Source organism: Myotis myotis, unplaced genomic scaffold, assembly GCF_014108235.1.
Source record: "Myotis myotis isolate mMyoMyo1 unplaced genomic scaffold, mMyoMyo1.p scaffold_m19_p_7, whole genome shotgun sequence".
Taxonomy (NCBI): domain Eukaryota; kingdom Metazoa; phylum Chordata; class Mammalia; order Chiroptera; family Vespertilionidae; genus Myotis; species Myotis myotis.
The window spans coordinates 10,996,223-11,023,096 of NW_023416379.1; the positions used below are offsets into that span (position 1 = coordinate 10,996,223).

At 42.1% G+C, this 26,874-nt stretch overlaps 1 protein-coding gene across 8 annotated transcripts in view; it reads left to right on the plus strand.

The window, feature by feature from the left end:
• The first annotated feature begins 7,827 nt into the window (after positions 1 to 7,827).
• DSE (dermatan sulfate epimerase) overlaps positions 7,828 to 26,874 on the plus strand; it is a 57,973-nt gene continuing 38,926 nt past the window's right edge. For 2 of the 8 annotated variants that reach the window (XM_036316461.1, XM_036316470.1), the window contains exon 1: positions 8,433 to 8,629. The gene's annotated coding sequence lies outside the window, so the exon portion shown is untranslated. Of the gene's footprint in view, positions 7,976 to 8,202; positions 8,227 to 8,432; positions 8,630 to 9,249; positions 10,070 to 13,113; positions 13,290 to 19,200; positions 19,315 to 26,874 lie in introns of those variants that run through there. The other 6 variants (XM_036316463.1, XM_036316464.1, XM_036316465.1 and 3 more) reach the window with 6 other exon arrangements.

Consider the following 26,874-nt stretch of genomic DNA (forward strand, 5'->3'; position numbering starts at 1 on the left):
TACCGAGTAATGCTGATGCTGGTGGTCCATAGACCACATTTTGAATACCACTTGCCCACATCCCCCAGAAACTCTGTGTTAGTTTGTCTGGGGGCAGTGCAGGGCATTATTATTTTTTAACATTTCCTGAGTGATTGTAATGTATAACCAGAATTCCACTGATCAAGGCCATTTTCTTCAACTTATAGCTGAGGTCATTTTCTTCAACTTACAGCTGAGGACATTGAGACTTATAAGTGATTTGTCCAAGCTACCATGAATGCTATTGCTGAATTTTCCAAGTTTATAGGAGAAAAGAAAATTCTTCTGGGGTCACACTACTAGTATGTGAAAGACTTAGTCCTAGAACACAGCACTCTCAATGTCCAGTCTTAACCCATTTGTTTTCCCCAAACAACAATTAAAATTGGTTTAATTCAGGCAGATTCACTTTACATCACTTACCATTATAGTACAACCCAAGATTGCTGTATTCTATATTCTGTGTCTGCTTCATAACAGTTGCTATTTGCTACAACATGCATAATGACTCATCTGAAGGTGAAATTTATATGTGTAGATACCTATATGTATCTACACACACACACACACACACACACACACACACACACAAATACTGCTATCTAGTATTATCCTTTTTTGTATAATAGCAGGAAACATAGAAAATTGATTCATGCTATAAAAAATGCAAATTTGCCTGGCTGATGTGGCTCAGTGGTTAAACATCGATCCATGAAATAAGAGGCCACAACTTCAGGCTATTCCTGGGTTGCAGGCTTGATCTCCAGTAGGGGACATGCACAAGGCAGCTGATCAATGATGTTTTTTTTTCATTGATGTTTCCATCTCTCTATTCCTTTCCCTTCCTCTTTTTCTAAATCAATAAAAATATATTTTTAAAAAATGCAAATTTGTTAAGACTTTTGAATACCTTAAAAACCCCAAGTATCCTATATAATAAAAGCCTAATATGCTAAGTGTCCAGTTGTCTGGTCAACCAATCAAAGCATAATATACTAATGATATGCTAAGGGCGCTCAACTTGTTATGACGTGCATTGACCACCAGGGGGCAGATGCTCCTAACCAGCTTGCTGCTGGGATCCAGCGGATCCATCGGGACTGAGCCAGATGGGTCAGACATTCCCTGGAGCCTTCCTGTGCTCCCTCCCTGGCTGGCCAACTTCCCGCATCCCTCCCCAGCCCTGATCATGCAACGTGGGGTCCCTAGGCCTGGCCTGTGCCCTCTCACAATATGGCCCAACGCAGGAGCTCCCCCCTGTTGGTCAGTGTGCTCCCACGGGGGAGCGCTGCTCAGCCAGAATCTGGGCTTATGGCTGGCAAGTACAGTGGCAGTGGCAGGAGCCTCTTCTGCCTCCGCGGCAGTGCTAAGGATGTCCGACTGATAGCTTAGGTCCGCTCCCCATCAGTCCCCAAGGGCTCCTGGACTGCAAGAGGGCACAGGCTGGGCTAAGGGACACCCCCCCCCCCGCCCCCGAATGCACGAATTTCATGCCCAGGGCCTTTAGTAATGAGGATAAGTGATTCAAGCTTATTGAAGATTTCACCTTAAGGACAGGAGATTGGTTAGGTAGCAACTATAAGTTGTGGTGATGAGCTAGCTTATTTTGTCCACATGCCAGTGGAAAATGATAAGTAAACCTACATCATCAAGTAGGTTTAACAGTGCTAAATGAAAGCTATCATCCCAGTCACATTTGATTTCCTCAAAATATAAAACTTATTTCTCCTTATGCATTGACATTTTGTTAATGGAAAGAATGCATCTTTGCATTTTTCTATAAATTGCCACAATTCATGTAAAATATGAGAATCTCAAAAGAAGAAGTCAGTTTAACTTTCTTGGCCAATGATGCAGATGGAGAAGCGGGATAAAGGAAGTTTGGCTAGGAACTAGGAGATGACTTCTCTTCTCACCTCTACCAGTAATTAGCCGTAGGAACTGGTAACAATCATCACCTATGTTAACCCTGGTTTATTTGTAAAATGAAAGGGTTGGCTTATAATTATTCCAAGTTTTCTTCTACTTTTTTTGCAAAGATGATAAGTGCTTCTAAGGAATGCTGTTTTTCTGTTAGACTGTAGTCGGGCTTTTAAATTCTGTTATTTTAGCATTTTAAAAAATTACCCATGTTTTCCATTTGGCCATGAGGAGTAAAAAAGACCATCTAAAAATGTCATTACTTTTTAAAATAATGAAAATTAAAATACAGAAGAAAGAAGAATCTGTATTCTTTGGCATTAGGTTAGAAAAAGATACTGAACAATGTCATTGGATTACAAATTTAGGTTTAATATCAGCAAAGTGTCAATTATTCCTCATCTAAAATATGCTATAAATGCAAAACAGCTAAGATTTTCTTTTCTTGACACAGCTAATCTTGTCAGTAGGAGAAAAAAAGTCCGAATAGACTGGCTGTTAAATGTTTTATTGAAATTCATTACTTATATGATATTTGGCAGCAGAACATGGAGTGAACCATTAACTACAATCTGCAAGCAACTTAACTAGTACAGGCAATACAGAAATCAAGTATTACTTCCCTAAACTGCACATCTAAGAAAAGTACCTAGAAATAAATATATTAGTGAACTGGTGTAAATGAAAACCAATCTTCATAATATTTTATATAATTATTAAACCAGTACAAACATGGCAAGTAAACATAGTACCTGAACCTAATGCTTCATTTGGTTCAAGAGCTTGCTTAGTAACATGCCTATAGAGCCGGGGTTTCTGAAGTTTCCTTTTATTGCAATCAGAGGGCTTTGTACACCCCAGCTATTATTGATTGGCATAGGCTACAGCCTGAGCATCAGAAGTTCTAAAAGCTCTTCCCAGATGCTTCTAATGGCCAGCAAGGTTTAGGAACCGCGGCTGTGGAATATTGGTTCTAACTGGCTGCACACTGGAATCATCTGGTATTTGAAAGCACATGGATTACTTGAAGCTCATTCTGGAAAGAATTAAATCAGAATTGCTGAGACATAGGTGTGTTCTAGGTACTCCCCAGGTAATGCTAATATGCAGCCAGGGATTAGAATTACCATGACAGAATATTGCTGGAGCAACTCCTTATCTCCTCCTGAATAAATCAGTATATAATCCCATAAGGCGTAGCTTCAAAGTAGTGCACACCCGGTGTAATCTCTACTTTTAGCAGGGTTGTGATTGAGTGGGGTGCATGGAAAGAGAAGTTGTGCTATTTCTTGAACTAGCAGACCATAATAGCACATGGACGTTGGGAAATCAGATTCCTGGGCCATGAACTTATCCTTTGAACCTTCTTCATACAATTCTTTGTTAATTGTACTTTTCTGGAAAAAGCCAGAGTTTGGTAAAAGGGGGAGGATTAAATACTAGCCAAGAACCTATTATAAAGAGTCACCAGATTAAATTAAGCCTCAATAAACATTCATTTTCTAAACTCAGTGATGTCTACAGTTCTTTACAGTTCTCAAAAACCATGTTTAAGAAAATATTAAATGCTTAAAGTCCTTTCGGGTCATTTCATAACTCCAAGGAAAAGAACAAGCTTCTAATTTCATTCATTTGTGTGGCAAATATCAGTAATCATTTTTGTATTAAATATCAATAATCATTCAAAGAATCGTGCTGTAATTTGGTAGGTGTATTGGACATCTTGGGTAGTTTAAATCAGGAGGTGATATAAAAATTAGCCATTTCAAAAGTCAATCCGGAATGGAGAATAACTTTTACCTGAGGCCAGGACACTCACATTGCAAGTGGGGCTTTAGATAATGAAAAGCCAGGATAGGCCGAGGGGTTTAATGGAAAGAGCCTGGATTTGATATAAAAAAAACTTAATCATATGTGGTCTGAGCCATTTATATCTTGGGACATTTGCTTCAACTTTCTTAGCCCCTGTTTTCTCACGCGTCAAATGTAATACCAATATGACTGCCCGCGAGGACAAAATGGAACACACATAGAAGAGCCTGGCACACTTAATGATCTGTTAGAAGATTGTGAGGCCAGGAATTATATACCCGAAGAAGAATTATATGTAAAAGCCTCAAATTGTGACTGGGGTGGAGAAGGTGCAACTCAGTTATGATTAGGAATGTAGGTAAATGTTACCTTTTGCTTGTTTGTTTTTCTTTAATGGAGGTAACACTGGTTTGTAACATATGTTTCAGGTGTACAACATTATAATTCCACATCTGTATATACTACAGTGTACTCACCACCTAAGATCTAGTTTCCATCGTCACCATACAAATTACCCCTTTATCCATTTCACTCTTCCCGCACCCTCTTCTCTTCTGGTAACCACTAAGCTGTTGAGTTGGTTTTGCTTATGTTTTTAGATTCCACATATGAGTGAAATCATATGGTATTTGTTTTTATCCATCTGACTTATTTCACTTAGCATAATACCCTCAAGTTCCAACCCTGTTGTCTCCTTTGGTTTTCGTGATGAAAGTGTGACCCATCTAGAAATGAAGCAGTAGCAGAACAGCCTAGGTCATGGTGGAAAGCAGGCTAGCTCTCGAAGAGTGGGGGAGGCAGCAGGCCTGAGCAAGGGGGGTTGGAGAAGCCCCCGTGGATATCTGGCCAGAGCTGAATGCCCAGAAAGGGAAAGGGAAGCAGAAAGAGATTATCACTGAGTAAGTTCAAGGAAAGGGCTTGAGACAAACCAACATGATCATTCCTCTCCAGTGACTCAAGGATGAACCTTTTAGGTGAGGGTAAGTGGTTATTTACGAATGGACTAATTTGGTTTGAGAACTGAAGCAGTTGTTCAGTCATGGACCAGCTGGCTGGTTAGGAAAACCTAAAGGGCAAATTTGAGTTTAATTTAATGAATTATAATTAAACAAGAGAACAGAACATCCATGTAAGACTGGGCTCCGTTAAGCTAGAGCCAAAAATAAACTAAGGACAACAAATATATATGATTTGTTTTGTTTTGTTTTGTTTTTGTTCAGGTAAGAAGAACACAGGAAAGATGCCACTATTAGTACTTGGGAGAAGCAGACAAACCAGAATTTCTTTTTTTTCTTCTCCTTCTCTTCTTTATCATGAAAAGACGACCATTTCAATGGAAAGAATGAAATGAACTTTGCAAGAGTTAATTGAAAATTAAGCAAAAAACTTGTAGGAAAATATCCTATTTCCTAAAGCTTAACTTCTTTTGCCTATAATAACTACCTCTCAGCAAAGAGAGTTTATATATTTAGGACTTTCATCTAGAATCAGCACCGAAGGCTATGAACACTCAAAGACTAGAGATGGACAAAGACATTTTCAAAAAAGAGCAGCTTGATTCTTGAAACCAAGACAAGGGGCTTTTCACATATCTGGAGCAAAATTAATAACCCTATTATTAAAGTAATATCTGGGCACTTAGAAAAGGAAGAAGAAATTCAGAAGTTAGAGAATTCACCAAGTAGTCATTTTCTTTTTTGACAATACCAGCAAAGTAAACATACTGGATGGTCAAAGCACATCTGCTGTTTGGGATTCTATCTGGGAGGAAGCGGTTGATTTCTCCTAATCCTTCCACCTGAGTAAGGGTGGTGTACCTTCTTCTAATTTCTACAAATATGGCCTGCACTCAAGCACATAGATGCTGCTCTGGACCAAGTAATGAAAATATGACTTAGTAACACATTGGGTCCTCACTGTCATCTGCTAATTCAGTTTCAGTTGGCCTGGAAGGCACCTGAGAATGAGAACGTGAGTGATGACATGGCATACAGACCAAATTTACAGAAGACATGAAATTGGGAGTTAGAATGACTCATTTACATCAATGATATCCAACGCCAACTGACTTAGCACACAGAATTTTAATAGGTTAGTATGTTAAGTGCTCAACACAAGTTGTAACGTGTAGGTTGAGAATGTGTATTTTGTAACAGTTGTAGAAAACACTTTACTGCTTGAGAGTTTTAGTAAATTGTAATATAAAAGTCAATAGGGTAATATTACTGTCGTAATAGCTACCAGGATTTACTTGGGGAAATAACAGTAATTAGAACAAAGCCATTAACTATCTTTTTATTGTGTGTTGTTTGGGTAAAACCTGAATTAAATTCTCGGGATCAGACTTTCAGAGGGATGATGGCAAAGTAAACCACCTTCCAAGGGCTTTCAGAAAGGATGAGGAAAAGCTGATGGAGTTGTAGGTGCCCAGGTGAATTGAAGCATTTTTCCTGTGGAATCAAGGCTACTTGCATCTTGGAAGACTCCAGAGGGCAAGATTGCCGATCTTTGAGGCCTGCTACGCAGGGGACATTTTATAAGAGGTGGATATTATGCAGATTTCCAGGTCAATTGAAGGCAAAACTGGGAGTAAAGGAGCAAATGCCAGTAGGTACCACTGCCTCCTTTGAAGAGTTCTCAACATACTGGTTGCACTTGGGAAGAACATTTAAAATGCTGATGCTTAAACTCTAGCCCTAGAGATTCTGACTTATTGGTCTGGTGTGGGGCCTCTATTAAAAAGTATTTTTCTGCCTGGCCTGCGTGGCTCAGTGGTTGAGTGTCGACCTATGAACCAGGAGGTCATGGTTCAATTCCCCGTCAAGGCACATGCTTGGTTTGGGAGCTTGATCCCCAGTGTGGGACGTGCAGGAGGCAGCCGATTGATGATTCTCCCTCATCACTGATATTTCTGTTTCTCTCTCCCTCTCCTTTACTCTCTGAAATCAGTTTTTTAAAAAAAGTATTTTATCAAAGCTCTCCTGCTGATTTGATGTTCCAGGTTGAAGAGTCACTGAACTAGATGACTACTTGTTGAGAGGATAAATAAATCAAAAGAGATGTTTTTTCTAAAGTCTCTTCCTAATTTGAGAAGATAATGGAAAGGAACACTTATGGGTTACATACCACAGCTAAGCACTTTCACAATTAGTTGTCTCTAATACTTGAATGAATACATGTAAATTCCTTGGCCCCCTGTCTGGCATGAAGTAACTCTCAGATATAAGCTATTTTTATTGCATCTTCTCTATAACTGTTCTATGAAGGTATTATACATCAGATAAGTGAACTGAAGCTATGAAGTTAGTTTTCCAAGGCCCCTAGTAGAAAACTGCAAAATGAGGACTGAAACCAGAATTAAAATCTAGTTCTAAATTCTAGAGCCGCTTCTCCTTTCTTCTACAGGCCACCTCTGAAACATTTGGAAGTTTACGTAAATCAGCGGTTTACCTGTGTAAACATTTCAAAAATCTAATTAAACCACTTCCTCTTGACCTGTTTGTAAGGAATGTCTCTTCCTATGCAATTTTTTTGAGTAAGAGAAGCATAAAAGTAGACATCCACATTTTTTTTCTAATGTGGCCTCATTAATGGAAACTCCTCTGTAGGTCTGGGGAAACTCAGGATAGGGGTGGCCCTTTCGACTTCCTCAAAACACTTTGAAGCAAAGTGGGGGTGGGGGGCGGGGGTGGAAATCAAGGCTCTCAGGTAGAACATCTGCAGTTCTAAGGGATGGGTGAACATCTGTCACTCCTGTGCTGTCTAGCTCTGGTGGGCTAATTGCAGGCTAACACAGAGGCAAAGTCAGCCCGGAGGTGGATGGCCTGGTTCATACCTGACACCTCTCTGGAGCCATGTTGGTGCAGTGGCTGCTTTTAAGAAAACTGTAGAAACTTCTCCAAGGGAGCTGTGATTGCTACTGAGGTTGCAGAACTCAGATGGCGGAGGGCACTTCCTCTCCCGTTCCCCCACCCGCCCGCGCAGGCCTAGGAGATAAGATAAATGGCATTTCCTCTTGTGAGCTGCATACTTTCAACGCTCTGTTCCTGATCCTTTGCCTTTGGGGGTTACAACCCATTCAGTTTGCAGGGTTCAGTGTTTTCAATTTCGTGCACGTTGGTTAGTACAGTTAAGGCAAGAAGTGCTTCTAAAGAGGTGTTTTTCTGCCTTCTCTCTGAGCGGAGAGTAAAACCAGAGAAAAGAAGTAACTATTTTGGAGAAGGTGAGTGGAGTGGGCAAGGGCCCCCCCTAGAAAGGTCCTCTGCGCTTCCCCCCATTTCTTTCCCGGGGCTGTATGGAAGCATCAGTTCCGCCCCTGGGTCTCCAAAAGTATCTTTCGGTTGGGGGGGATTCCAGAGTGGAACCCGAAACCCACGGGTCACTAGAAACGACTAGCGCAAAGAGGCCTGGCAAGGCAGGGGTGCGTGGAGTCGGGCCGGCGTGGAGGGGCAGGCCGGGCGCAGCTCGAGAAACGTGAGTCCCGGGAGGGGAGGAGGGGGAGCCGGGCGGGCCGGCGGCCGGGGTCCGGCTGGGGGAGGGGGTCCCCGTCTCCCCCTCCCAATCCTCGCCTCCGCGGGGTTGGTGACGTTGCGGTTTCCTCCGCCCTCCGGCTGAGCCTGGGCGCCCGCCGCGGCCCGCCCTCCTCCGGGCTCGCCCACACCCCGCCCGCCCGCCCGGCTGGAAGAAGCGCCACCCGAGGCGGCGGCGGCGCATCCCGCGGCGCGGCGCCCACCAGCACCGATGGCGCGGCGGGCGCGCTGAGGGCTGGGCTCCGAGGGCGCCGGGCGCCCTGGGGTGCGGCGGGCCGCCAAGGTCTGGAGCCTGCGCCGAGGCTGGGGAGGCGCCGCCCGGGAGGACGCAGCCGCGGCGGGGAGCGGTGAGCGGGGGCCGCGCGAGGGGGCGGCGGGCGCGGATCTGGGCCCCGCGCGGCGCAACTTTCTTCCGGAGGCGCGGGCGGCTGGCGGCGGGAGGCGGGGAGCCACGTCCCCAGCCGTCGGCGCCGTGGGCTGCGCGCCCGGCTCGCTCGGCGGGGTGCCTGCGGGGTGCGCGGGGCGTGGAGCCCGAGCCGTGGGCTCGCCGGCGGCGGGGCAGCCTCGGGGCCAGCCGTTCGCCCCTTCCCAGCCCGCGAGCGCCCGGTGCCGAGCCCGGCGCGCCGAAGGGACGCGGAGATCGCTTTCGGGCGTCGGGTCTGGGCCAGCCGCGACTCCCCGGACGGCCCGCGGGGCTCTGGCATTCCTCTGCCGGCTTGGGTGGCACAGCCTCGCGTCTCCCCGCACAGCGGGCTGTGGGGGCGGGCGGGCGGGCGGGTCCTGGCGCCGCAGCCCGCGTCTGGCTGCGGGAGCCCGGGGGCCACGGCTTCCCCGGCCGCGGGGTTCCAGCGCCGCGAAGCTCGGCTGACACTCGGGAGAAGCTGCTGGTAAACCTCACGCCCTGGCAGCCCCCGGCGGCGGCGGCGGCGGTGGCGGTGGGGCGCTTGACTCACCGGCGGGGAAGCTCCGCCAGCAAAGCCGCAGGGGTCGGCATCTTCGCGCTGGAATCCGAGCTAAGTGTGCGACCCCAGAGCGTTCTCATGTTCATGCTCATTTGATGGAGCAGCAGCCAGGCCGGCTGGCAGGGAAGGTTGAAACCGAATCCGTTGCTTAAAAGCAGGGAGTGCGCCTCGTTTACCTGGAATTCCTTAGGTCAGAAAGTGACACTTCTAGTTTCTAGGGATCTTCGTGTAACACAATTATGGTTTAAATGTTACATTAAATTTGAGAATGGACGTTCTCACTTAGAAATAGTTTAAAAACGGGGTTTTAAGTATTTTTTTTTTTACGTTATAGAATTTAATCTTCCGGTAATTACCTCTTCCGCAGTGTTTTTGGATCCCTCAACAAATGATAACCTGTGAAATGAAATATGATGTGCAATATTTTGTAGAATATTTAGACAGTACTACTAAAATCAGCTCATAAAATATGTGTGTAATATGCGTGGAAGAAGTAAAACACGGAATTATCCATCTGAGTACTTGCCTGTTGTGTGCTACTCTTTTCTTTTAAAGTCACCAAACATATATAGGTCCTTTTGGGAAGCGTGTAGGTTAAAATATGTTCCAGTTGAAAGGGAGAAAGGATGGAATTTGATGCTTCCATGTTGCGTCACCCATCTGCGTGGGTTCAGCAAAAAGTACAAGACAGCGCTGGTCTCTAGGAGCCGCTTAGAGGTGCGTGAGAGACTGCCCTGCTTTCCTGGCGCTGCTCATGAAGAAAGGGAGGAAGCCTACCTGAACATTTGAGAGCTTGAGCTTGGGAAGCCTCCTCTTCACTGATTGGTATGTGTCAGATCAGTTTGTTCTAGTGCAATTAAACCAGCGGTTCTCAACCTGTGGGTCGCGACCCCTTTGGCGATCCAACGACCCTTTCTCAGGGGTCACTTAAGACCATCCTGCATGTCAGATATTTACATTATGATTCATAACAGTAGCAACATTACAGTTATGAAGTAGCAACGAAAATAATTTTATGGTTGGGGGTCACAACATGAGGAACTGTTTTAAAGGGCCAGAAGGTTGAGAACCACTGACAGTGGCCTACAAAGTCCATTTTTACATTCAGGTTAAAAAATATTGATAGTACAATTACCAAGTGAAAGAGAGGTCTCAAAAAAAAAAACTTGGACAAAGAGAAATTTGCAATAGAACACACTATAGAAAGGCCTTTGCCACAGAGGGAATTATTGGGACTTCCCCAGTCCTGCCAACTCCAGTGCCTCCCTCTGAGGTTAGGGGCCTGGTTGTGGGAAAGCACCCTCTAAGTCAACCAGACTGGCCACATGAGGTCAGGACCATCACAGCCACTAACATTAATGTGTGCATATACTTTTATACTTTTAAAATTACTCCCGATTTAGTTCCTACAGGTTTTTAATGAGATCTGTGGTCTTTCCAGTTCAGTATTTGCCAGTGCTGCTTGGGAGGACCTGGTGGTTGTCCACAAGGTGAAGTTTTTTTTTAAAATATATTTTTATTGATTTCAGAGAGGAAGGGAGAGGAAGAGAGAGATAGAAACATCAGTGATGAGAGAGAATCATTAATCAGCTGCCTCCTGCATGCTCCACACTGGGGCTGGAGCCCACAACCCAGGCATGTGCCCTTGACCGGAATCGAACCCAGGACCCTTCAGTCCGCAGGCCGACGCTCTCTCCACTGAGCCAAACTGGCTAGGGCATAAGGTGAAGTTCTTACTTCACAGATGCTCCTCTGCGTCCCAACGCCTCCTTATAAAGTTACTTTTAGCATCTGAAAAGTGTTCAGAATCATAGGTGCAAATGCATTCTGCAATTAAACAGTAAAATACTTCTTCATGTTATTTGTGGTAGATGATTTTGGTATTTATTTCTACTAATTTGGATCCCTCTGTGTTGCATGAGAGACATTACATGATACCCTTTCCACAGCATGATTTCAGCAAATGACTGGAGAGAAATAAAGGAAGATAAAACATTTAAATTTGGGTTTTAATATATCAGTAATCTTTGTTTCCAAAAGGAGTAAAGAAATTAGTAGTAAAAGACTAACATTTTGTAGTTGCAACCTATATTAAATAGTACTTAACCACTGGCACGGTTGTGTCCTAAATATATAGAGTAAATGTTCTTATCATTTGTCACTACCCCAACAAAAGGAGGAATGTTATTATCCTGTGATGTGTATGTGGCAGGCTTTTGAGGTGATCTGAACCTGTGGTAGAGGTAATGTCATCCTCATAGTGGATGTTGTTATTCCACTTACTGGGAGTGGCGGGATCTTTACTGTTCTGCAAGGAGGGGAAGGCACCTGGTGAGATGCAATAACCAGCAACCTTCTAAAAGTGTCCAAGCAGAGCACAGGACAGTTCTTATTACTCATGCCTTAGGGCAGTGGTTCTCAACCTTCTGGCCCGTTAAATACAGTTCCTCATGTTGTGACCCAACCATAAAATTATTTTTGTTGCTACTTCATAACTGTAATGTTGCTACCGTTATGAATCATCATGTAAATATCTGATATGCAGGATGGTCTTAGGCGACCCCTGTGAAAGGGTTGTTTGACTGCCAAAGGGGTCACGACCCACAGGTTGAGAACCGCAGCCTAGAGTGATACGTAGAATAAAATTCTTTGGGGTCACCAAATTGCCAGCAGATGTTTGGATGACACAACAAAATTTTCTAAACCAAGAGTCAGTCCCCAATGTGTGGTTTCAGAAAGTGTATAAACCCAGACTACCAAAAAGAGAAAGTATTTTCCCATGAAGTTCATCTAGTGAATTGGTGGCAGGATGGGAAGTAGAGATTAAAATTGCGGAGTCCATTTGGTGATAGCAATAATTAGAAATGGACGAATTTCAAACAGTCTTGCCAACGCCAATGCCCAAGTCTAGTAGAGAATTCCCTTTTAAAAATTAAAGTCTACAATAAGTGGATACTATTTCAATGGAAATAATTGTGTGTGTGTGTGTGTGTGTGTGTGTGTGTGTGTGTGTGTTTTCCCAAGAAAATCTGTATCTGTTAGTAAATAAATGCATTCTCAGGTTCTGACATTTAAATTTAGTGTTTCATCACTTCTTATGTATAGAAGAGTGGTTTGGTTAGCTGATGGTGGAGAAGTGTTGCAGAAAAGAATGAAACTAGAAAGAGAAATGCAAAATATTGTGCATGGGTTTAAAAAGGTGCCACTAGGATGAATAAACTCTTTCTTACAAATGTATATGCTTTTAGACAATTGGAGGAAAGGAAAAGTCCCCATAGGTCATGCAGCTACATGAATACTTGCATTTTAAAATTGCCTAATACTTGTTAATTTTTTCAAATAATTCTAATATTTTCATATTTTAGCCTCGGGAAGATGGAGAGTGCTGTAGAGCAGGTGTCTCCTCTTTTTAGTAGTGGGGAAATGGAAATAACTGTGAAAACAAGCAATTTGCTTATCATATTACAAGTAATTAGTGGCCTATCTTAAATATGAGATTAACTTGAATTGCCCATTTAATTCTACTTTTCTCCTTTATGACTCCAAATTTATGTTACGAAAGACTCTTTTATTTTATTTTCCTACATATCTAGTCTATTATCCCTTTTAATTCTCACTCCTGTCCATGAACTGTCAGTTCCCTGGAATGCTCATGTGCTGCTCAGGCTTCTGTAAACTGGCACATACAGACCCCCTTCCCACAGCGCCCTCCTCTCCCATTCCGTGGCTCTTCTCATGCCTTATTAAGGATTCTGTTGCGGGGCCTCTTCTACCTTCTGCAGAGCCCTAGGCTCCTCACTCAGTTCTCATTAGCTGGCCTCAGATCTTTGGGTACTTGACCAATGTGTTGTTTACTTCTGTCTATCTAGGCAAGCTCCAGCCTGTTGAGGGTGTAGATTCCAAATCCTCTCAAACACCCAGAAGACTATAAACCTGCAGGAGGCAGAGTGTCCAGAGAGATGGTTGGAGATCATCAAGAAGAAAAGGGCCGAAACCGGTTTGGCTCAGTGGATAGAGCGTCCGCCTGCGGACTGAAAGGTCCCAGGTTCGATTCCGGTCAAGGGCATGTACCTGGGTGGCGGGCACATCCCCAGTGGGAGATGTGCAGGAGGCAGCTGGTCGATGTTTCTCTCTCATCGATGTTTCTAACTCTCTATCTCTCTCCCTTCTTCTCTGTAAAAAATCAATAAAATATATATTAAAAAAAAAAAAAAAAAAGAAGAAAAGGGATTTAGAAAAAAGAAAAGATTGTTGAGGCCATGTGTTTATTTCTTGAATGTAGTCATTTGTTCAGGCCTTAATTCAGAATAACACCATGAAAAAAAGTTTTGTAATTGATCTTCATTGGAGGATATTTTCTTCCATTGCCTTTCAGAGAGAGAGTGTGGGAGGGAGGGAGGGGGAGAGAGACATCGATGTGAGAGAAACACATGGATTTGTCATCTCCCCCATGCAACCCAACCCTGGGGCAGGGAGCAGACCTGCAACCCAGGTATTAGCACTTGACTGGGAATTGAACCCAGGATTCTCTGGTGTGTGGGCTGGTGCTCCAACCATTTGGCAACACCGGCCAGAGCAACTACATAAATTTTAATGTGCATAAAGATTACCGCAAAGATTCTTTGCTGGATTTCTATTTGTTTCAACTTTCTTAGGATATTCCATAAAAATGATTTTGGTTAGTGTTATTAAATGTTATTAAACAATTGCTGAAAGAACAGAATTTGCCTCTTCAGTAATACTTAGAAGCTATAAAGAGATTGATAATAAACATGACGTATGCTGGCATTGCATATTCGAGAGTAGCTATAACTATTGCTAAGTGTAGCCTTGATCTTAAAAGTATACAAAAGGCATATGCAGTTAAGTCTCAATTACAGATACCTGACATAGTCATTGTAGGTTATTTGTGTCCATCTGCTTTTCCTAGACAGGGTCAAAGTGAGTTGGTAACTGAGTGCATGTGTCTGCATGCCAAAAAAGTTTTTGGTATTATTTATAGAATTAATGGTGCCTCTTTTCTCCCTAGTTAATGTGAAGAATAGCAGGACAATCATAGCAAAATTCCTTGTGTGTGTTTAAATTAATGTACAGTCTCTTTTAGTAGAAATTGAGTAAGTTCACAGTCAGTTTAAAAAGCTGCTATTGAAATCTTCCGAACTATTTGTTGCACACACAGATGCCATAGAGCTGTAAAATGTGCATTTGTTGATTAAATCAAGGCAAGGCTTTTGTTTTTTTCTTCTGTGTAACAAACTTAGCTGCTAAGCAACAGGCATTTAATACATGCAGATGTGATACCACAGCAAAGTTGAATCAGCATTTCATAACCCTTAAAAGGGATTTGTAAAGGAAATCAGCTCACCAGGCTTTCGGATCTATAACATTTTTATTGATGAAGTAGGCAGGCAATGTACTGACTTTACTGTTGGAATCTAATGGTGATTGCAAGAAAAATGAGGATATTTGTTAGCAATTCCTGAAGTGGGAGGTAACAACATTAGGTTGCTTGTATAAGTTTTGGTGTAAAACGTGACCTGCAGGTCATGTTGTGAATCTAGTAGAGATGATTCCTTTAAAGAAATAGCAGACTGCAAACCCACACTTTCATTTGGAGTAGTCCTTTAGAATGCAGTATTGAAAGAGTTACTGCATGTCTATAAATAGCTTACATCCAGAAAGTTGCGTCAGTGACAAGAAACTCAAGAAGTGCATGATAAAAATCCCCAAGGAGTTGAAACATGTTTTATGCCAAAGTGCACTCAACACCCTGCCACGTGGAGGAGAACAGTAGTGAAGCGCAGGATGGGCTGGCTGCAGGACGGGGCTGCTCACCTTCTGTGCAGCCCTGACTGCAAGCTTCTTCGTGAAGAAGTTTGAATTTATTTTTGTTGTTTGACTATGTCTGAGGACAGACTATAAGCAGCAGATTTCTAGAATTTCACACATTCTGGTGAAGAACTTTTCTTGGGGCCTTTGCAGTTTAATGATGTCATTGCAGGAGGCACGCATGGGGCCAGGCTCACGGAGCCCGTGGATAATCAGGCATGGGCCAGCTGGATTTTGGAGTCACCTGCAGTGTTTACAGTTGGGGGGGGGGGGGGGAGGAGGACTGGCAGGAAAGAAAAAGTAGCTTGAAAGGGGATGTTGAACAGCTGTTTTCCATCTTCCCTGAAGAAAAAGGAGAGGAAATCACTTACAGCAAGCATCAAGAGGGATTTATGCTAAATACAGGAAAGTTTTTCTGGATGTTTTAACCTATAGACTAGATTTCTGATAGAGGCCTTTGGGTTCTCTGTTTAGAAAGGTTTAAGTGAGGTTGTCCTGAGGGGATGGTAGCATCTGTTTTCTCCGGTTCTAATTTTATGACTTCTCACCTGGATTTGAAAATCTTAGAAATTAAAAATGATTTAATTACAGTTGACCCTTGAACAACACAGGTTTGAACTGTGGGGGTCCACTTATATGCAGATTTTTTCAATAAATACGAACAGTACAGTAAATGTGTTTTCCTTATGATTTTTAAGTAAGATTTTCCCTCTAGCTTACTTTATTGTAAGACTATAGCATGTAAAACATATAAAATATGTCTTACTCAACTGTTTATGTTATCGGTAAGGCTTCCAGTCAACAGGAGGCTATTAAGTTTTTGGAGAGTCTAAAGTTAGACACAGATTTTCGACAGCATTGGGAGGTGGGTGTCTGTTGCTCAAGGGTCAACTGTATTTTGAATGTAGAAGAAATGGTCAGTTTTAGTGTCTGAAATACAAGTTGCCGTTATAGTTTCTACTTAACATATCTATTTGTTAGTACAAAGTATTGGCTAACTGGCTAAATATTTATCACCTATAAGATTCCTTTAATTTTTCATGTAGGTACACAGTACGATAGCTGAAAAATCCTCTATCCTTAATTTGTTTTTACCCCAAACAGGTGACTTTCCTTTACATTTCTTTTTTATTTTAGATTTTTCTTTTTTTTAATAAAAGGCTTTGGCACTAGACTATTGTGTTCCAGTTGGAGTTTCAGTAATATCCTTTACATTTCTCTGCTCCATTTTTTTAAAGTAAAACTAGACTGGCACCAGTGCTAACACATTCATCAACGTGGTCAAAATATACAGGTTGCCCATGTCAGAGAGAGTCTGGAAACTTCTCTCATATACCAAACTTCTTGTAGCAGTATTTATGGTTAAAAATAATCATACTTATAGAAACAATGTGAACTTTGTTTGATTTTTGTTTAGGAAGATAGATTATCCAGTAGAATTCATAATGTGGTTTCAGTCCAGTGTTTCTGTTTCATTCTCAATATTAAAATTAGGCAGTACTAAATGATATAATTATCTTAAAAGAGGTTTCATTTTGATGAGCAAAAGGTGCTTGAAAATGCATTCTCAGCCAATATTGGGTCAGTGGGCTTGGGGGATGCCAGAAAGTTAAGCCCAGCAGTCGTGTCTCAGACAGTTGGAATTAAGTGTTTCACCTCAGTTTTGCAGCCTGTAGTTGTAAAGCAGTTTTGAAATGCTTTTCACAGTTACCTTTCTCAAAGGAAACTGATTCTTGGGAGCACTGAAAGGGCGGCAGAGTTTTCTCAAGGAAGAGTGTCTCTTGCTGGCCCTGTGACTTGTGAGGTTAATTTCTTCCTCTTTTTATTTTTTTAAATTGATTTTAGAGAGAGAGGAAAAGGGGTGGGGGGGGGGAGAGAAAATTCATTGGGAGATTCTTTTATGTGCTTGTGCCCTGACTGGGGATTGAACCCACAACCTTGGCACATTGGGAAGACTCTCTAACCAACTGAGCTACCAGGCCATACTTTTCCACCTTCTTTGTTGTAAATCATCTATAAGTTAGACCCTATTGGTTCTAATGAGAACCCAGGATAACTGGAGGGTGAAATTCGAATCCATTTGTTGCTTTTGTGGAGTAGTTTAATTTATCCTGTCCCAAACACTGGTGTGAAATTTAAAGATCCACCTTTTTTCCTAAAGGAACCAATATTATTCAGATTGGATTCATCCTGTTAACCACGTGCTATGATAGGGGTTTAAGATTTGCACCATTACAATTTTTAGACTTTTGTGACTTGTATAGAATTCTGTATAAAATTCAGATTTATAAATGGTATTTGAGTATCTGCTGTGGGAACTTGGGAACTTTCAAAATTCAATTTCACCTCTCCTTGTTAAATTTCATCGTGCAAGTTTTAGGTTAAGTCGGGCCACTTCCAATATCTCTTTCTTGGGGAAGAAATGTGTGGCAGTATTTATTCTGCTAAATTGCCATAAAATGATAAATCCTGTGCCTACAGTTGAAGTGAGCTAGCAGTAGTAGGGTGGTTACATAACAGATCCTTCTTTGTGTGCTGGCACCTTTTTTTTTTCTTGTTGGTGAAGCCACTGACGTTTGGTTCAATGATTGCAAGTTTTAGAAAAGATAAATCTGTTACTTGGCAATGAATGCTTTGATATATAACTTTTTCCAATGTACTTTTGAACCTGGAGAGTCAGATGAAAGGATGCTATACTTCAGTGATAGAAATACTGAAAGGACTTAGCCATTCAGCAAGTATTTGCCAGGTACTTCTGTGTTTGAGGGGATATCTGGGTGGAGGTGAAGAGGGGAGGCGTGCAAAATAAATATGGCATAGTTTTCACCCTTGGGGAGCAATAAAGTTTGGTTGGCGAAATAGCTGAACATGAATCTTTGTGAGGACAATTAAGGGCTAAACAGAGACAAATGCATGCAGTAGAATTGCAGGCGGGAAGAGATCTCAAGTAGGAGGGGAGAATGAACTGTGTCTCAGAGGATTTCATGCCCAAAAGGGAGAAAAAACATCGCAAGGAGGGCAAATGCACAGGAAGAGGAGTGAACAGCAAAATGGGGTGGCTGCCAGGTCAAGGAGAACTTCTTAGAACGATCGTGGAAATTCCCTTATCTCCTTTTATAGCATTATCTTTCCTTCTTTCCTTCCCTTCCTCATATATTCTTTCATTGTTTTCCACAGATATTTTTGAAGGACTGTATTGCATGTAATCAGTGGTGCTAGACACTATAGGAAAGAAAAGACTAAGACCCTTGCCTCCCAGTAGCTTATACCTGCATTGGTTGAGTTCTACCTCAAATCCCTTTTGGGTTCAGAGAGGACTGACACAATAAATGTGAGAAAAGAAGATAAACATGCACCTTCAAATAACTTGGTATACCTGTAACTAGTACTAAATGCATAAATTAGTAGAGACAGTTAAAGCTGTAAATATTCTTATTGATCCCCCCCTTTTTTTGATCCCCTTTTAAAACACAGTTTAGATAATGCATTCTCAGTACGTCCTTCCCTCTCGATGCTAGCCAGAAGTGTGAAGGTGCATAAATTTCAAAAGCACAAACTGCAGCGGGAAGGCCGGGGAGGGTTGGGGGGCAGGAGGGAGGGGGGTAAGAGATCAACCTAAGGACTTGTATGCATGCATATAAGCATAACCAATGGACATAAGACACTGGGGGTAGGGGAGGCTAGGGGACTGTCAAGGGTGGGGGGAAAAAAAAGGACACATATGTAATACCCTCTGTAATACTTTAAGCAATAAAAAAAAAATTAAAAAAAATTTCAAAAGCACTTTGTCGCTCTCACGCAAACTTACTTCCTTTTATTTTAGTGATTTATGTAAATATATTATTTCTTCTGTCATCTTATCAGATGACATAAGCACCTTCTTGGCAGGCCTCATCCTTGAATTCCCAGAGAATACTGAGTAATGCATGTATGGGGCAACAGGGGAGACGACTAATGGATACGGTTGTCGGGGAAGGCTTTATAAAAAATGTTGTGTTCTCTGAAAAAGGCAAGGGTTGGGTGTGGAGCACTCAGAGGAAACCCTATGAAAGAGTATCAGTGGGAATAAAGGACAGAAAGGTGAGTCGTGATCAAGCAAGGATGAGCAGGTGAGTGTGGAGGGAGTGTGTGTGGAGAGGAAATGGGAGATACTATTGAAAGGCAGGCCAGAGCTACACTGTGGAAGCTCTTGGTGGAGAAAGTTGTTCATTTTGCTGCAGGAAACAGAGGCTCTTGAGTAGGTAAGTGATTTGATGATGGCGACTTATTTAATTTGGGAGGAACTTCATGGTTCACAAAGATAGTTAAGTCTCGAGTAGTATTGGCACGTTGCCTGGGTTTATATCTTGGCTCCTTCACTCTTTCTCTGACCGTGGGTAACTCACTTTATCTATGCCGCAGTTTCCTCAACTGTGGAAAAGGGATGCTATTAATATCTACGTTGTGGGGCTACGGTGAAGATTAGATGAGTTAATCCATGTGACATACTTAGCATAGTTCCTGGCACTTGGTAAACATTATGTACAGAGGTGGGCAAAGGTAGGTTTACTGTTGTTTGTATGGAAAATAATACAATAATTAATAGATAACAATACAAGAATAAACTCTGTTTCGTGTACTCACATCTATAAGCCTACTTTCCCCATTCCTGTATGTTTATTGTTTATAGCAGCCTAAGACTCTACATAGTTTGCTAGGGCTATTGTAACAAAATCCCTCAAACTGGGTGTCTTCAACAACCGAAATTGATTGTCTCAAAGTTCTGGAGGCTAGAAGTCTGAACTCAAGGTGTCAGCAGGGTTGGTTCCTGCTAAGGCCATGAAAGAAAATATTTTCCATGCCTCTCTTCTAGCTTCTGGTGGTTTCTGTCTTTGGCATTCCTGGGCTTCACCCCAATCTCTACCTTCATCTTCACATGACATTCTTCCTGTGTGTGTGTGTGTCTGTCTCCAAATTTCCCCATTTTATAAAGACATCTGTCATATTGGATTAGGGGCCCATCCTATTCCAAATGACTTTGGCTTTACTAATTATATCTACTATGACCTTGGTTCCACATCAGGTCACATTATGAGGTATTAGATATCAGAACTCCAACATGTGAATTTTTGCAGGACATAATTCAACCCACAACAGACTCAAAGTCAGATCTTTTGAGTATACCACACTATGACCAGGGTGTGCTGAAAGGATTGTAGAAAAGAGGAGGAATCTGTAGGTTTATATGAGAAATAAGGCTCTTCCATCTCCTGTTTTCCTAGACCTGAACCATCCCCCAAGAAGCCACAGCAGTGGCCTTATCACAGCGGGCCTTGGGATGGCGGTGTGCTCCCTGCCTCCTGAAAGGATCTTTTCCTTCTTCTTTCCAATGTGGCATTCTCTGAGACTCCTTCCCATTTTGCCGGGGTTCTTGTCCCAGCATCAAGAAGGGTTCAGGAATCTGGAGAAGGGGCTGTGTGTAAATGACATAGGAATCCAGAGACTAATAATCCGGAGACGAAATATAATTTTGAAAGGCATTGGGGGTCAGAGGAGCTTAGCTAAAGGAACTAAGATCCAAGATCTTAAGTCTAAGGTCTTAGGTTCTCTCATGGTCCCCAGGACCCCATGCTTTTTATTAACACGATTTGTCCTGAGGCAAGGCAGAGAGATACTTCAAAGGGTATACAGAAACATTGTCAGAATGGGGCAATTAGCCTATGGCTGTTAAGGTGTTTGGCCAGTAGGAGGCAATAACATATAGATTAAGATGCCCTTTAACTGGCAGCCACAATCAACTTAATGTATCCTATTCAGGTTTGGAGAAGTGCCTTTAGCCATTCCCAGATGCAGGTGACTACATGTGTGACTCAACCCTGTTGAGTCCCCAAGTCTCATCAACCTTTTGATGAAACTCTTGAAATTATGACATGCTGGAACTGGTCTACGACACCGTTTGGCATTGGAGATACAGAGATAAAGATAAGTTCAGGGACATTATACTTGCACTGGTAAATTTCAATCCTCTATAAATTTGGATGATATATCACTGTCCCAAAGTATAGGTAATAAAGGAAGAATTGAATGCTTTTGGAAAGAGGCAAAAATCTGAAGTATCAATGGTAAGGATTTTGCTGAGGAGGCAAGTGGAGATGAATAAGTGGTTGATATGCTGCTATAAGCTAAAATAGAAGCTGATGCCTCTCAAGTGTAAATTAAGGATTGAGGTAGAATGGGATAGAGGTGCCTAAGCCACTGAGGAAGTTAGAAATACCCCCAAATGATTAGTTACCTGTGAAGATTGAAAAAGGTACAAAGACAAATGGTGATTTTTAAGTGAGGAAAGTACCAGGAGAGTCAATCCTAGAGTCACTCAGAGGACCAGGGTGGCCCCAGGAATTGAAGAGGCTGGCTCCGTCTTGCTTGTGGGTTGGGGAGAATAAAATTCGGTCTCTATGGAAAAGCACAACAGAGGATAAGATGTCACTGAAAGAGTCAAAATTACTTCATCAAATCTTTAATTTGGAAGGATCTTAAATGGCATCTGGTTCCCTCCCCTGCCCCCATTTAACTCAGGAATCACCTGGCAGAAGGCCTTCTGGTCTCTACATTCATTTAGGACAAGACATGAGAAGAAAGTTTAAAAATTTTAGAATTAGTATGAAAGCAGTTTCCTTCAGCATAGATGAAGAGAATTCCATCAGATTTGACCAAAAGAAGTAGCCAGGTGGAATCTGGCTGTCAGCAGAGATGGGGCGAAATGGGTAGGATGGATATATGAGAGAGAGAGGCCTAGATTAGCAGATGCAACGAATGGGGCAAACACTCCCAGGGTAGGATGTTAAAGACAGTGAAAGGCAGACAGATTCACCAAGACAAGGGTGTAGACTCCCACTTAAACGTTTGTGACCTTGAACATGCACGTAGACATTAAATATCTGGCCATGTTTCAGGCTCTGAGTTAGGATATGTCTGGTGGGAGCATGTTTTTTGGCCTGTGGACCTGTGGCCAGCAGTTCAGAGTTTATGCTTTTGTTCTTCCCATAGTGCATGGTCTCCAGCATTCTAGTAAAGCATTTTCCTCAGAAATTCTTTCCTGACTAATAACTCTTTATAGACTATGAAAACTCAATACAATAAGGTTTTTAGCACAAAATAACAGGAATGGTATAGGTACCAAAGAAATAATAACTCATTAAAGCATCCTTTTTCTTTTGAATTCTGTAGCTAAAAGAAATGTTAGCAGTATAGCACACACACATGAGTAAATTACATAATAGATTATAAGATTAAGAAGGTTATAAGTACTATGAAGAAAAATAACCCAGGAGGGAGTTAGGGAATGGTGGTGTTTGTGCATGGTAAGGGTGTAATTTAAATAAGATGGTCTTGGCTAGCCTCGCTGAGAAAGTGTCATTTGAGCAAATACTTAAATGGGCTGAGGGAGCAAGCCATGTGGATGTCTCGGAGGTCAAGCACAACTGGTGCTGTGGAGGGAGGACTCCTCACTGTACAAGAATAGCAAGGAGGCCACACAGGGCAAGGATGGGGAAAGACACGGAGAGTTGTGGGCCGTGAAGGCAGAGAGGTAACAGGGCCAGACCACGTAGAGCCTTGACAGCTATTGTCAGCACCTTGGTTCTTACTCTGAATCAGATGGGAAGCAACCAGAGCATTTTAAACAGAGCAGTGATATAATCTGGATTATAATTGGGCAGGATGGCTCTGGCCCTGATGTGGAGAATGACTAGTGAGAGGAAAGGGTGAAGGCAGAGAGGGTAGTACAGATGCTCTTGCAGTAATTCAGGCAAGACATGGTGTGGTGTGGCTTAGGTCGTTCCTGGCTGGATTCTGGATGTATTTTGAGGATGGAGTCAACAGAATGTGCTGATGGTTTGGAAATGGAGACAGAGCAGGGAAGAGAAAGGGGGGGAGTTTGGGGAGCATGTGAGGATGATATGCTGGCAAGATTGATTGCCAGCAACTGAAATGAGGAAGTCTGAGAAGGCAGTGCCTGCATCTTTGGGTCTGTGTGTCATTGTTTTACAAACCAAATCTGTGGTGTTCTGAGTTTTTCTTATGATTCATAAGAGGACGTTTGGGAAGTACTCAGGGATTTTGATACCAAAGAATTATGATCTGTAAGATAAAAAAGTATATACAAAAATGTTTATGTATGTGAAAGGAAGCAAAAAAAAGTAAATTTATCATTGGTGGGCATTTGAAGATTAAAATGGAAGAATGCTTGAATATAAGGAAGGAACGAAAAGAGCTTCCTGTATAGTGCTAAAAGCATCACTCCATATGTACTCATCCAGTAAATAAGTTTCCTGTTTTATGTCAAATGTACTGTAAATGTAGGTTTAATGCCAGCCAATTACTTTCCCATGAAATGCTTCTAAGTCTTTTGCCTCATATCTGTGTATTTCATTTTTAGACAATGTCCAAAGCTTTTAAGCAATTTGTAAGTCCAGCATATTCCGCTGTGTATTTTGCTCCAAGAGTAACGTCCTTGGACAGAATCTTTTTTCTGGGTACAAGTCAGAAAATAACAAACATTGGGTGAAGAGAAGGATTTGGTGAAAAATACCACATTTTCTGTTCTCATGGGACAAGAGTTAGGGCAAGATTCTCATAATTCTAACAGGAATTTAGATGATTGGATTAAAAATGAAAGTCAAAGTCCCCAACTCCACCTTTGGGCTCAGTGAGTCACTAGAAGGATTCACAAAAAACTGTTGCAATCAGGTTTAATACCACCACAGGGAACAGGCGGAAGTCAGCAGAGGGAACGGTGCACAGGGCAGACGAAGGCCGGGAGAAACCAAGCACAGCAACTGCGACAGCATGTGCAGAGCCCCAGCGTGGTATCCAGAGCTTTTACGGAGTTCAGTGATGTGGACGTGCTGTGCCTGCGTGACTGACTTCAAATCCTGGACTCCCACAGCAAAGATAGCAGTTTATCATAAATCATATTTAGTATAAACTGTCTGATCAAACTGGTACCGTATGGCTCAAGGCCTCAGTTATACAAAAACAAAACAAAACAACAAAAATCTCCCACTCTAAGCTCAGCTCCCCTGAGTTAGACTAGGGCCAGTACTGTAGGCAGGCCTGTCTTAGAAATGTGCAGTGTTTGCACAATAGGCCTGCTGTGTTAACCCTTTTCTGTCCAGCATGGTAGGGCCTTGAATATGGGTAGTATTAGTGCTTCTTAGAGTCATTACCATCAGGGGTGAACTTACAGGACCTGATCCTGGAGGAGATGATATGAGGACATACCCAAAATATATAGTTTTGGCTAAATTCATAAATGCATGAACCAGATTAGATTACATATAAGAGATTAAACGTGTTTGGTGGTACTTTGTCTAAAAAATCTGTAATTGATGTCTTGACTCATCCCACAGAAGTTTGCAACTATTGGACTAGGAGAACAGAGGAATATGTGGTATTGCCTGGCATCAGGAAAGAGGTAGGAAAGAGGAAAGGTAGCCTGGAAGCTGACGTTAAGGCAGAGTAATTGGCTCATATGACTATGGAGCCTGAGAAGTCCTGGTGTAAGTTCCAGTCGAAAGGCAGGAGAAGACTGATATTCCATCTCAGGGAGGGAGGGAAGGAGGGGGGATGGTAAAGGCGAGGGGTGGGGATGAAGGTGGGGAGGGGGTAGGCAGAGAGAATGCTCTCCTTGTGGTGTATCAGTAAGTTTGATCTCTGTCTATAAATTTGGTTAATGAAGAAATAGTATTAGATTGGAAGACTTTTCTCCTCCGATGTGTTCAGTACCTTGGAATATGTATCTTGAAAGTTGTCAGTGTGCAGTTGAGCAGGAAGAAGGAGAAACCTCTTGGCATCAGTACTTTGTCAAAATATTTGATATTTTTAGTCTCTTGAGAGTCTTCAAGGTTGTGAATGCACAATACACTGTATCTATTTTTTATGAGCACTTCCTGGTAGCATGGTGCACTTCCTTTGGGTGGGAACGACCTTGGGGTTCTCCTTGAGAATGTGATGATGCTTCTGCAAGCCCTCATTGAACACTTTGCAAATCCGAAGCACCCTTGTATTGCTTTAAGTGTACCCGGTTGTTGAAGATCACAGAAACCCTGTGAGGAAGGTATTATTATTTCACCCCTTCTACAGCGGAGAAAGCAGGGACATAGCTAAGGATGTCGTGTTCCTGGGATTCAAACCCTGCAAGTCTGGCTCCAGCTGGTGCCCTCAACCATTAATCATGTTCTGAGATGAACGATGGTTAACTAGTATTTTGAGGGAACACTTGGCAGAAAGTGGTGTTTTGTAGGTGTCATCTCATTTAATCTCCCAACCAAGCTATAACACAAATGCCATTTTTATCTTCCCTTTAAATGAAGGATGAGGCTTAGATGGTTAGCTTGTTTGAAGCCATTCAGTGGTGAAAAAAGCCATTCTGGCCTCTGTGCCCGTCCTCTGAGCCACCTCACCATCTGCCCTCGTGACTCGATGGCGGGAAGAAAAGTTTTACTTTTGTTTTCATGAGCATTTCATGGTTTAGCTTAACTGTTATTTGAAACTGTGGTGTTATATTTAGCTATTGGCTTCATTATCTCTATTCATCTTCTTCTCTATGCTTTATTATTTTGTCAGTAATGCCAGAAAAGAGTGTTTTCATGCTTAACGCTCTTGCTGAGAAAGCTATAGGTGGTTTCTCAGACCCTTCCAGAGTATCTTTGGTTACTTACTGCGTAGAAAAAATTTGAAAACAAAGATTGTTAATTTTCTTTTGGGGTTAGGCACAGTAAGTTAAATAAATGGCTTTGGACTAAGGGAGACATAACTTTTAACTTTAATGCCAGACAGTAATGCAAATACCGCAGTTAAAAACACCACCACCAAAACCTCAGAAACGCTAGTTTCCTTGATTTTTTTTATCCTATAGTTATTTAGGGCAGAGCATAGTTTTTCTTGTTTACTTTGTGTTCTCTGACTAGCACATTTCCTAGATTTAATAGCTGGTAAAGACATAGCTGAATCAATTAATATTTATAAGAAATTCTTACCCCCAGCATAGGGAATTGATATTCTAATTCTGAAAATCAGTACATTGGAAAAGTTAATACCTATGCTTCAAATACTACTTTTGAAAAGATTGAGAATACCAAAAATAGTTATACTCAACATTAAATTAGTCTGATAAAAAGATCAGAATAAAAATTCTGAAAATACTTTAGGATATTGTACTCTAACACCATGTGGAAAATCAATTAAATACGTAACAAGGAAGTACGAATCAGATGCCCAAGTGTTAGACTGCTCGATAAGCTAGAATTTACTTATATCTTAGATAGTCTAACCATTTCATTTTTTCCCATCCCTTGTAAAGTAAAATTACGTACTCCAGTAGTTGCATCAGTGACTTTGCAGACTCCCCACCTCTACCCTGCTTTCTCTTTGGCTCCATGAAAATGATACAGATTTAACTTCCTTTCTACATTTCCTAAGGCAATCACTCTCTCAACAGCTGGATCTTAGTGGTTCTTGGTTTTGTAACAATGTGCATCAGGCAGAAGCTCTACTACTCAATGCCTCCAGTTTGATATCCACTACATTACTCCTTCAAGTAGTCTCTGGTGAATGGGAGATGGAACGAACCTTCAGACTTGACACCAGAAACTATGTGTGGCCGTTTTAAACTTACTTCAGATTCATTCTTCTTCTCATAAGAGAAAGTTATACAACTATCATTGATGTAGGAAAGAAGAGAGTTTCAGATGTATTAGAAGACAGTGTGGTACCTGCAGGAAAACTTCCTTGGGCACAATGTAGAAATGTTCTTGGACTGC